The sequence below is a fragment of the Eumetopias jubatus genome, unplaced genomic scaffold (assembly GCF_037043125.1).
Source record: "Eumetopias jubatus isolate StellerSeaLion01/CBP00866 unplaced genomic scaffold, mEumJub1_p1.0 scaffold_7, whole genome shotgun sequence".
NCBI lineage: Eukaryota > Metazoa > Chordata > Mammalia > Carnivora > Otariidae > Eumetopias > Eumetopias jubatus.
In genome coordinates this window covers 25,055,718-25,068,837 of record NW_028274813.1, presented here as the reverse complement: position 1 = coordinate 25,068,837, position 13,120 = coordinate 25,055,718, and positions in this window count along the sequence as shown.

Sequence of the window (13,120 nt, the reverse complement as noted above, 5' to 3'; positions counted from 1 at the left end):
TCATCCATTTAGAATTTATTTTTTGTGTATGGTATTTGTGTATGGTATACAGTTTCATTCTTTCACATGTTGTTGTCCAGTTTTCCCAACACCATTTGTTGGAGAGACAATCTTTTTCCCATTGTATATTCATTCCTCCTTTGTCGAAGATTAATTGACCTTACAATTTTGGGTTCATTTCTGGGTTTTCTGTTCTATTCCGTTGATCTATGTATCTCTCTTTGTGCCAATACCATACTGTTTTGATTACTACCACTTTGTAATATAACTTGAAATCTGATACCTCCAGCTTTGTTTTTCTTTTTCAGGATTGCTTTAACTACTCAAGGTTTCAATTTTAACTTTAATAGGAATAGATGGATATTGCATAACATAATTTTATGCATGTATGGGTATGTGTGCATACAGATACACGCATACGAGGGAAAAATGACCACTCTTACCTTAAACATTCTTTAACACTCCTCTAGAAGTACGCTCCAATACAAATTTTGGAAAATAGAAGTTATAAAAGGAGGCTAATTTATCCATGAAAGTTGTAGACAGTAAGATTAACTACCTGGAGAAAAAAAGAACAAGGTCATCCACTGGAAAACTACGAGAAATAATATAGGAATATAGTAAGATGACTGCTAATAAATATCAAAATGGTACTTATGACATATAAACTTTAGCCTCTTAGAAAATATAATGGAAGGAAACATTTACAATATCAGTAAAGGCATTAAACATAACTGGAAGTCAGTCTAACTGGAGGTGGCAAGAACCAGTCTCGCTACTGCTGTTCACTTCTGGTTCCCCAGCACTTAGAGGAGGGCCTGACAATAGTGATAAATATTTGTCAAATGGTGAGACTGGCTCACAGATCAAGGGAACAGAAACGTGTATCTATTTTTTTTTAAAGATTTTATTTGTTAATTTGACAGAGAGAGACACAGCGAGAGCAGGAACACAAGCAGGGGGAGTGGGAGAGGGAGAAGCGGGCTTCCCGCCAAGCAGGGAGCCCGATGCGGGGCTCGATCCCAGGACCCTGGGATCATGACCTGAGCCGAAGGCAGATGCCTAACAACTGAGCCCCCCAGGTGCCCCCAGAAACGTGTATCTCGACAGAGACCCAAGCACATCTGAGAGGCAGTGGTGATCATAGTAAAAGTGTTCCACTGCCCTTGCGTGGGGTGTTCCGCATCTGTGTGTTGGGACCAGTTGGGCTATAGTGTTGTATATATTCAAGTCCTCTGTGTCCTTATTGATCTTCTGTCTGGGGGTTCTACCCATTATTGAAAGTGGTTTATTAAAACCCCCTCCTCTGTTGAGTTACTATTTCTCCCTTCAGTTCTGTCTGCATCATACATTTGGGTGCTCTGCCGTTAGGTATGCATATATTTATAATTATCATCTCTTCCTGGACAATTCACCTTTTTATCGTTATGGAATAGCCTTCTTTGTGCCTTGGAGCAGTTTTGGACTTTGCGTCTACTTTGTCTGGGGGCGGTGTGGCCACCCCTGCTCTCTTTTGGTTCTCATTTGCAAACAGTATCTTCTCCCATCCTGTTGCTTGCAGCCTGTATGTGACTTTACAGCTTTACAGCTAGTTCCGGTGAGTCTCTTACAGACAGCCCCTTATCCGAAATAACTCACTTAATCCTCACAATAGATGGTGCTATTGCTGCTACCCTTTTTAGACGAGGAAACCCAGGCACCAGAAGGTTAGGTAGCTTCTCTTAGATCCAGTGAAGCTGGAATTTGAACCAGCACTTGACTTAGAGGTTGTGCTCTTTGTGTCCATCCTAGTACATGGTTAAATTGAGATTTTGAGTTTAGAGGGAGGGTGGTGGGGTGGAGGGAGGGAATAGATTATTCCTACATGACTTTGGGGCAACTCTCTAGCCCCTTGGGGGAAAATAAAGCTGGGCCCTACTATACTTCTTACACCAAAATATATTCTAAAAAAAAAAGATTAAAACGAAGAAAGAAAAAAAATCTGAACAGTACTAGTGGAAAACAAGGGCGAATATTCTTAGGATGCGCTAGTAAGAAATACTTTTGACTACAGAAAAATATGAAATTTCTGTAAGCCAAAGATGACATGAATAAAATAAAAAAGAGACCTATGACAGTTTGCAATACACATGACAAAAAGTTGATTAATTGCCTTAGTTTAGAAAAACCTCGTAAAAATCAACATCTCTTGGCATCAGGGAAATCCAAATCAAAACCACAGTAAGATACCACCTCACACCAGTCAGAATGGCTAAAATTAACCACTCAGGAAACAGCAGATGTTGGTGAGGATGCGGAGAAAGGGGAACCCTCTTACACTGTTGGTGGGAATGCAAGCTGGTGCAGCCACTCTGGAAAACGGTATGGAGGTTCCTCAAAAAGTTGAAAATAGAGCTGCCATACGACCCAGCAATTTCACTACTAGGTATTTATCCAAAGGATACAAATGTAGTGATTTGAAGGGGCACGTGCTCCCCAATGTTTATAGCAGCAATGTCCACAATAGCCAAACTGTGGAAAGAGCCCAGATGTCCATCGACAGATGAATGGATAAAGAAGATGTGGTGTGTGTGTGTATATATATATACATACATATACATATGTATGTATATATATGTATATATATATATAATGGACTATTACTCAGCCATCAAAAAGAATGAAATCTTGCCATTTGCAACAACATGGTTGGAGCTAGAGGGTATTATGCTAAGTGAAATAGGTCAGAGAAGGACAAATACCATATGATGTCACTCATATGTGGAATTCAAGAAACAAAACAGATGAATATAGGGGAAGGGAAGGAAAAATAAAATAAGATGTAAACAGAGAGGGAGACCAACCATAAGAGATGCTGAACTCTAGGAAGCAAACTGAGGGCCGCTGGAGGGGAGGTGGGGGGATGGGGTAACTGGGTGATGGGCATTAAGGAGGGCACTTGGTGTAATGAGCACTGGGTATTATATGCAATTGATGAATCACTAAATTCTACTCCTAAAACTAAAAATACACTGTATGTTAACTAAATTAAATTAAAAAAAACAAAGAGAGTGCTTTCAAAAAAAAAATTAGTAAGATTGGAAAGGACATAGGCAGTTCACAGAAAAATAAATGCAAAGGCCGATCAATCAATAAACATGAAAATAATGTCTGCCCTTTCTCATAATTACAGAATGACACATTGAAACAAGATATCATTTTTCAGCACTCGTATTGGCAAAGTTTAAAGATTTGATAACGCACGGTGTTGTCAAGGGTGGAGGCGAGCAGGCACTCTTGTGCATGGCTGGGCAGTTCAAACTGGTTCATCCTCTTTGGAAGACAATTTGGAAACATCTATCAAAATTTTAGATCCACCTAACCTTCGACTCCTTACTATTTCTCCTACAAATAACCTCACACATAGGCACAAAGATATATAATCAAAGATAGTTTTTTGCAGCCAAAAGGTAGAAACAACCTAAACACCCATCAACAGGAATAGACTCACCTGAATTACAGTGGAACACATGAGCTGCTACAAAAGTGAAAGGTCTGTACTGGTAGGCAGAGATGTGTGCTGTGTGTTAACTAACAAAACAGAGTACTGGGAATATGTTCTAGACTGGGTTTAGAATAAAGATGCAGGCATAGATATGTATTTGTCAATATTTGTGGGAAATTTTTTGAAGAAAAGTTACACAGCAAGTGTGGCTGTGTTTGGGAGTGGGACAGAGTTTTGGGGGACGCAAGGGGACTTTTCACCGTGCCTTGTTTTGAATGCTTTGATTTTTTTTCCCGATAAACATGTTATTTTCAGAATTTAAAAAGAATAGTTAAGAAGAAAGCAGTTAGAAAGGGAGAATACTATTTAAGTGCCTCACCCTGAACTTTCTTTTTAAATTTCACAGTGGGCTCCCCTCCTCTCACATTTGTATTTTCAATCTGGAAGGGCCAAAGAGATGTCTCCAGTCTTCATCTTGTCCCCAAGGAAATGAGGCCTAGAGAGGTTTCAGCAGCTGCCAGGGACCCCTGGCTAGTCTTTCTACAGAGATGGGGCTCCTATGGCACTGTTTGCAGGAAAGGGACCAATGACCCCTTTATGCATATGATCAAAGCTTTATCCTTAGTTGTGGCCCTTTTCTGAGACGTAGTCCAGCAAGTCTTATTTTGTATGCACCCACGGGGAGAACCTGTTAAAATGCACATCCCCAGGCACCTTCCTGGAGATTCTGATTCAGTGGGCTAGGGTAGGGCCCCTAAACCTACATTTTAGCAAGCTCTCCCCACCAAACCATGCTAAAGTCCTACTTGAAGTCCCCCGATGGATACGGGCCCCTCTGAGCTCCCCAACTCAGCCCTGCTGGCAGTGTCTAGGCTGAAGGCCCCCACCCCGTGTGGGAAAGTGGGGGCTTCCCAAGTCACCAGGAGGGAAGTGGCAGAGCAGACCTAGGTGCTTGGACTTTTATTTTATTTTATTTTAAGATTTTATTTATTTATTTATCAAAGAGAGAGCGAGCACAAGCAGGGCAAGCGGCAGGCAGAGGGAGAGGGAGGCTCCCCACTGAGCAGGGAGCCCGATGCAGGACTTGATCCCAGAACCCTGAGATCATACCTGAGTGGGAGGCAGCCGCCTAACCAACTGAGCCACCCAGGTGCCCCGGTGCTTGGACTTTTAGTGCAGTGCTCCATCCATGGGCTCCCTCCCTTCAGGCTCATGCTCACCTAGGATGAAGGATGGCTCCCTAGCTCACCCACCCCAGGGATAGGCAGTTGGATGCAGGGATAGGGGGCGGACTGGGGGTCATCTGGGGTGCCCTCCCCCCATGAGAATTCCCCTGAGGCAGGCCTCCTGGCAAGATGCTGACAAGCATGTTGGGCTTATGCTGCTGGGCTGGGTGAGGAGCCGCAGGGAGGCTGGGAGATCTGAGAGGGCTTTGTTGTCCCTGTGCCACAGAGCCTTGGAGGTGCCACCTTCATGGTCAGGACCTGAGCAGGGACAAGGCTGGGCCACTTGGAAGCACCTGAGGACTGATCAAGAGGAGGGAGGACCGTCTGCCTGAGCCACACCTCACCTGCTGGTCCAGGTGGGTGCTCTTACCACCATCTCACCCAGCATGCTAAGACCCTAGCACCAGCTCTTCTGTCAACCTTAGGAAGTGTGGCCACCCCATCGCCCGAGACCTGTGGCTCTCCAGCCACTGCGTGGATGTAGGCTCTCCCTAAGCCCTCCTAAACCCACAACCTGATGGGGGGTGGGGCGTGCAGGAAAGCCCGGTCCTCTCTCTATAGGACACTGTCCCAGGTGACCTTGGCTCCCAAAGCCTGGGAAGGGGTCCAGAGACTCCTCTGGCTCTGGTCAGGGTGTCCCCTGCTCTGCAGAAATGACCCCAGGCTGAGCGGTTAGCTGGGTCCTATGTGGCTCCTGCCCAGTGGAGCCCAGTCTGGGATAGGCCCAGAGCACAGCCAGAGACAGGTCTCCCAAGAGTGCCCGGCCTCTCAACACTTTTTCTTTAGGAAGGGATCATGATATGATATCCCATGATATCTTCGTAGACTCGTAGAGCTGGAAGGGATCTTAGTGGTATGTCCCACCTCAGTCTCTTTTTACTTCTCAAACTTTACTTATATCAGCAGTGCTGTTGACAATGTTGTAACTGAACGTCTCAGAGGAACTGGGTGTCATTTCGTCAAAACAGCATAGGACGCCCTGGGGTCTCAGGCAGCCCTTCCCGGGTTCAGCTGCCTCTTCCTGGCCTGGCCTTAGCCCGTCCCTCCCCCTACCGACTCCTTCACCGTTCCTCTCCTTCCACCTACCCAGTGGCTCCTAGCAACTCATCGGCTTTGTGACAGGGACACTGATAGTGACCAGACATCCCAAACTAGAAGCGTTAAAGCCCAGTTAACATCACAGTGAGGCTTTCTCCCCAGTTTAAGTAAGTTAATAAAATCAAGAAAGGACTGGGTAGTTAAGGCAGGTTCTCACAGTGATAAGATATCTCCATTTGAGAGTCTCTAAAATCTCTTTGCTGCCAAAGAAGAAGTTATCCTGTGTGGGCTGTTGGCCAAGAACATTGTGATTGTTGCCATTATCAACAAAAGATATAGTACTTTTCTGTGCAGATCAAAGTGCTTGATGTCCACATCTCCCTCCTAATTTCCTGGTCCAGCCTGAGAGATCCCTCCAGGGCAAGGAGTCTTAGCCAGAGGCAGGATCTCATGTCCATCCCTCTGGCCATGCCCACCACCTCCGCCTGAGCCGGACCCTGGGCCCTTCCGTTTCCATCACTGTGAGAGGCAGCACTGAATTGTGGTGCAGAACACAGGCTCAGGAGCAAGGAGGGTTCAGGTCCCAGCTCCACCACCTACTGGCCTTGCCATCTCTCTGTATGTCAGTCTTTTCACCTGTAGAATGGGGATAGCAACAGTACCCCAGGGGGGCTGGGAAGATGAAAGCTAATATCTGTAAAGCATTAGGAACACCCTGTAGCACTCAGTGATTGCTTCGCACACGTTAGCTCCAGTCATGACAAAAGCCAACCTCTGCTTCCTGAAGCAGGGCGATCCTCTTGCTGCCCTCTCCAAAATCATCTGTGGCTTCCCATTGCCCATTCAGTGACTATGTCTATGAGGTCCTTTAAGGGCCTCAAAAGCAGAAGCTTTATCATTTTCCTTGCACATAATAAGCAATCAGTAGCGTTTGCTGAGAGAGAGGGTCTTCCACCCTCAAGGTGGGCGAACTGAGTCCCTAAGTAAGGGGCGTGCAGCCACAGACAGCCCCACAGCTGGGGGCTTGATCCAGGCTCTTCTGCTGCCCCAACTATGCCCTGGATGCCGGGGGCCCGATCTGCCCACGGGGCAGGTTTGGTTTCCCTTGAATCTGCTGGGGCCTCAAAGGCAGGGGGCGCCATTTGGACTCCAGCCCTCCAGGTGCACCATCAGAGTGAGGAGAAGACACCCCGCACAGGCCAGAGCAGGCTGCAGCCGCAGGTCTAACTCCCATTCTTGGATGAGTTCAGGCCTTGTCCTTGCTCGTTACTGGGAGGCGGCCAGAGCCTCTGCTCCCGAAGCTTGGCTGGGAAGCCCGCGGCCAGCAGAGACCACCCGTGGTCTGACACCCTGGACAGAGAGCCCGGCCCGCCCCACACCCGGCACCTCCGCTGTTTCCCTAGCAGAAGAGAGGCCCGTGCCAAGGAAGAGCAGGCACTGGGTTGGGGTAGGACAGACCCATGTCCAAAACCAGGCTTCTCACTGGGCGCGAAGACCTTGGCCATGTCAGTTAGCTTCTCTGAGCCTCTCTTTTTCCATCTGTAAAATGGGAGAATAAAACCCATCCCATAGGTTGCTGAGAGGCCAGAATGGATCAACATGCCCAGGGCACCTGTCCAGTGCCTGCCTGGGGCGGGCACTCGGTGACTCGTGGTTTTTCTGTTCCATCCATCAGAGGCACTCTTCCAAGCTGCCCCGGGGGCGGGGGGCAGCTGCCTCAGTCCTGCGAGTCTCTTGCTTTCCTTGGTTGAAAATCTCCTCGCTTGGCCTCCGCTTCAAGATGAAGGGAAGTGGCGGTATCTTTGGCAAGGGAGGGGAGGAGGAACAGTCCAAATCTTCGCAGACTCCTGGCGGGGGCACGAGGCTCAGTGGGGAAGAAGCAGAGCTCTGTGAGGCTTTCGCAGAGATTTTCTGCTCTGGTGCTGCCAAGCTCAGGACCCAGGAGTGGAGAGACAAGGAGGGAACGCACTAGACCATGCTGCTTCACGCAGGGTGCCGTGTTTCTCTTTATTCGTGCGACAGATGAATGCATTTGTTGGGATTCCAGGCACCAGGCAAAGCCCTGGGATATTCAGCGACAAGACGGATGGACACAGGCCCTGCCCTCGTGGGGCCCTCATTCACATGGGGGTGAGGGCAGACAGTGAACAGCATAGTCTGTGGATAAAATGTGACAGGGGATCAATGCAGGGGGAAAACGGAGAAGGAGAGGGGGACTGGGAGCGCCTGGGGAGTTTCCTTATTAAATAGTGTCATCAGGACAGGCCTCACCAAGAGGTGACATTTGAGACACCCATTGTCTGCTCTCCTCAAGACCCCCTGACAAGCCCATGAGCTCAGAATCAGGGCCAGGTGCCTTTCATGAGATTCCCAGATAGGAGCTAAATCTAGAAACCCTTCTAGTCCCAGCCCAGGTAATGTCATGCCCTTCCTCTGAAGCCTTCAGTAGTTCCCTATTGCCTACACAGTTAAGTACACATCATTCATTCTGAGATTCAGGACCTTCGTGTTATCTCACCAGACCCTGCTCACGCCAGCTCTGCAGCCACCCCAGTCTACCTGCCATTTCTGGAATATTCCATTCTCTGCTTCCCTCCATCATTCCTCCGCCCCTCTGCCCAAACTGCCCCTGTCTGCACTGGTTCCTGTTAGCCTGCCACCTCTCTGAAGCCTTCCCTGCCCCGGAGGGGCTGTGGTCACTGAGCCCCTTTCTCATTCCATGGCCCTTACTTGGCCTTGGGTGTGTGCACTGCTTTCCCTGTGGGATCTTTCCATGTGGGTGAAAGTGCTCTGGGCAGGGCCCAGGGCTCTTTCACCTCCAGTGGGTATGGGGCTCAGCAAACATTGGCTGAATTGAGTGTGGCCAAGCTCAGAGGCCCCCGGCAATACTAGGACAAGTTGGTGGAGCGGGGTGGGGGGGTGGCCCACTCACACAAAGAAGGCAGAAGGGGGAGGCCAGGGGCACCTGGGTGGTTCAGTTGGTTAAGCATCTGCCTTCGGCTCAGGTCATGATCCCAGCGTCCCTGGGAGGGAGCCCCGCATCGGGCTCCCTGCTCAGTGGGGAGTCTGCTTCTCCCTTTCCCTCTGTCTGCTGCTCCCCCTGCTTGTACTCTCTTTCTGTCACATAAATAAATAAAATCTTAAAAAAAAATAAGTGGGGGGCCACCAGGAAAGGAGAGAGGGAACGAAGACATGGGTGAGACAGGATGGAGGAACTAGAGAAGAAGGGGGACAGAGATCCCCACCGTGTTTTTTCCAGAGAGACAGACCATCAGAGACAGAAGAATGGGCCTCTTCCTCCCCAGAAATAGCTATGACTCCCTTCAGCATCCCGGAGCAGTGCTTCCTTGTGTCTACCTAGAATACCTCTTGCTACAGCTCACGCTCATTTCCTTCGGTTCTATCCTCTGGACTCAGGGAGCTCTATGAGCCCTCATTCAGCATGGATCACAGTGGCTTTCTTGACCCCCCCCCCCCCCATCCAAGAGGCAGGTGCAAGGTCCTAATGAGGCTGGCCCCTGGCCTGGGACTTAACACTCTAGCTGAGGAGGCCAGGACCCCTAGAGCTTCCCAGAGATTGTTTGGGGGCCAGAGTATGGGGGCCGCCCCATGTCATGGAGGCTGTGCCTCAGCCACTCTCCAGGGCTCCCTTGTACCACAGTCAGATCTGTAACCAGAGAGCCCCCGCTACCACAGCGCAGTGATTCTCAGGCCACTCTGCTCTGGGCCCTCTCTGTCCCCCAGGCCCTGTGAAGCCCCGCGAGCCGCCTGCAGCCTCTGCCATCTGGTCCCACCCATCGCTGGAGCTCTGGCCGCCCCCCTCCCCACCACCTCTCTCCGACTCCCCTGGAGACAGCCAGCCTGGCTCCTGCCCTGTTTCGACAGATGGGGACAGAGCTGGGTGTCCCTCCCATCTCTACTGCCCCAAGGAGTGGCGTGGTTCCATCTGGGACCCAGACTCTCTCAGGGGAAAGCCTTTACATAATCCAAGCCCACCTCCCTCTCCTCCGGGAATGTCATGCCCTTGGCCTCCCTGTGGCCGCAACTCCCAACTCCCCAACTCCAAGTCGGAAGCCCCATGTGCCCCCAAGACTAGGTATGCAGCTGCCAATCTCCTCAGTGATGGTAGTTCCCATCTTGGAGCTGTGAGGATGGAAAGAGCTCGTGCTGACAGGGACTCTCAGCACCCCACCTGGCAGTAAGCCCTTGGTCAGTGGGATTCCTGCCCCCCTGCCTTGGCTGGCACCATCTCCAGGCAACCTTCCCAGATTGTCCAGGGCTCCTCCACTGGGCTCCCAGCACCCCTTCACCAGGCCTCTGCAGTGCACCTATGCAGACCTGTCACGGCTCCCTTGGGGGTCTGTGGACCCACTAAAATCTAGTGCTTGGACCATAAGCACCTTGAGTGCAAGGAACCGAGTCTGGCCTGCTATTTTGCTGAATGAATGCTTTCACGAGTGACAGGTAGGCAGCTGGGGGAGACAGACTGAGAGGATCGAGCCTGCCAGGGCTGACTTTCCAGGGCCTGTCCTAAAAGACCAGGATGCTCACACTGAGGCCTGGGGGAGGGGGAGGAGGATGAAGACCACCCCCACCCCCTGTTCCACGGTCTAATGAAGTGGTCTTCAAAGCGAGGCCCCATCCAGCAAAGTTGGCCTCACCTGGAACCTTCTGGACTCCATATCAGAAGCCCGGGGAGGGGACAGCATTGGTGGTGGAACAGACCCTCCAAGTGATACTGATGCACTAGAGTTTGAGAACCACTCTCATGTGTCCGAGTGACTCAGATTCATAGGAGGTCAGTCTCGGGGGTCTCTGCTCTGCAGAAGGCTTCCATGAAAGCTGTCTGGCTAGGACCCCAGGGCATAGCTCCTGCTGGCCCCACACCCCTGAGCTGGAGACCCCTTTGCTGACAGGCCAGGTGCCGTGGAGAACACAGTCCCCGTAGACCTCCCCTTTCCCAAGCGGCCCCAGACCGGAACAGGTGTTGCTCCAACCTGGGCTTGGTGCTAGTCCCTCCCCATGGCCATTGGCCAGCATCCCCTGTAGCAAAATTCAGGGCAGACTTCTGGAATGTTAGGGCTAAGAAAGACCCTGGAGATCATTAGCTGCATACATGTGCGCGCACACACACACAGCCCCGGCAGATGAGAAGCCTCAGATCTTATGGGAGAAGAGTCCCCGAGGTCAGGGCTGCCCGGTCCTCCCCTCTGGGTCACGCCCTCCTCCAGCGCTTCTCCCACGGGGCCGCCTTGCAGCTCCGTCTGGCTTTGTTTTGTTTGAATCCGTTAGGTATGCACAGTACAAAATTCAAAAAGCGAGAAAGAGAATATAATGAGAGTCAGTCTTCCTTCCCCTGCTTCAGCTTCTAGTTTCCCTCCCCGAAGGCAAGCCACTTCTCGGGTCTCCTTCCGGACAGCAGGCAGGCGTGCCGGAGGCAGCCTTCTCAGTGCGCCATCCACATCTTGCTTTCTTCGCTGAATAGAGCGTCTGTTGCCCTTTACTCTGACGGCCTGCTTCTCCGCTTCCGGGGCGCTCACCAAGGTCCGTCTGCTGTTGACCTTCCTCCCCAGCCCCCCACCCCCACCCCCCACTTCCTGGTCCAGTGCTAGCACTGAGTAGGTGCTCAGTTAGGCTGCTTCCAGCTACACCTCAGCGAACCAGCAGCTGGTGGGGGCTGCGTGGGCTGGGGCGCAGCCTCCTGGCTGCAGAGCCTTGGGTCTGTCTGTCTCACCAGCACGTGGCACCGTCCACCAGAGCCCGTCCTGGCAAGCGGAAGGAGCTGAGGGGGATGACACCCAACAGCGTCCTCCAGCCTGTGTGCTCCTGCTGCCGGGCCCCTTCATCCCGCTTTGACCGGGGCTGACCCAGGGACCGATCTGGCTGTCTCTCCCCTCCCGCGCCCTCCCCTCTCGGCCCACTCAGGACTCCTGCGGGGAAATCCAGCCGGAAAGAGGCTGGGGAGAGAGAGCAGCACTCTGGCCCCATGATGATGATGATAAATGACGGGCCCTTTGTCCAGTCTTTGCTAGCTGAAGGCTCAGTCCTGCTTGTTACCACGGAGACGAGAATTATGGCAACATCTCAGGGTTGGACTAAAGCCTGCAGCTTTACCTGCTTGTGGTGGGAATGTGTTTGCTCCACGACACTGAGAAAAGAGATGTGCCACTTTTTTTTTTTTTTTAAATCAAGACAGAACTGGCTGCTCAGCCTGAGATTTCACCATGCCCTCAATCTACTGATTGAGCCGAATTCCAGAGGGAGATGGAGGTGACCAGGGGCTGCCCAGCCCTGTGAGATTGGAAGCCAGGGAAATACTCGGCAGCAGCAAACTCTGCTTCTCTGTGAGAGGAGGTTAGAGGGTTTGTAGGCTTAGGTTAGAGGGTTTGTAGACCCCCCTCCAGCCAAACACCCTGGGATGGAGATTGGGGAACCAAGTGAGGCCCACCAGAGCCCACAGCCGGTCATTCCTTCCTTCCGCAAACATTTGTAAAGCACCAAGCTCCAACCAGCATAGCAGAGAAAATATTATGCAAACATAGCCATCACCGAGCATTGTATCCACTGGGGGAGTCAGCCATTTGGTATGCTATCCGGTAAATCAACATCAAATGTAGTGGGTACAAGCAAGGAAAATAATAGCTGTATTGAGCCATTGCTATGTAGTAGGCACTGTTCTAAGTGAATTGGTTCATAAAATCCTCAGATCTACCCAATAAGATAGATGTTACAGATAAGAAAACTGAGGCACGAGGGATGCTAAGATACTTGCCCAAAGACATGGAGCTTGTAAATAGCAGAGACAGGATTGGGGTCCCTAGGGACCCATACCTAAATGTCACACTATGGCTGTCTGACAGTCTGAGGCATGGAATGTGGGAGCTTGGCCTGGTCTGGAGTTCCTCCCTAAGGAAGCACAAATCGAGCTGAGATTAACTAGGCGAGAAGGAGTTAACTAGTGGGAGGGAGGAACACTCCAGGTAGAAGGACTAGCATCTGTGGCCCTGTGGTGGCAAGAGAGGAGGTGGCATGCATGCTCCAGGCATTGAGGGAAAGACGGAGTCTAGCGGAGGACAGAAGGGGAGAGCGGAGTACGATGGAGCTGGAGTGATAGGCAGCCTTGCTGGCCAAATAAGAAGAGTGACAGAAAGCCCTTCCAGCTGATTCCATCACAACCTGCAGGGCCACGCAGTCTCACCTTCTCCAGGAAGGTTCGTTGGATGCTCCAGACGGGGCTCGGTGCCCCTTTCATCTGAGTCCTGCTGCAGCAACAGAGCCTCTCACGTACTTCGTGTTGTTTGCCTCTTAGCCCCGGCCTTTCTTACTCCCTTCTAGTGGGAGGTTTAAGGGAGAGACACATCTCATTCTCCCT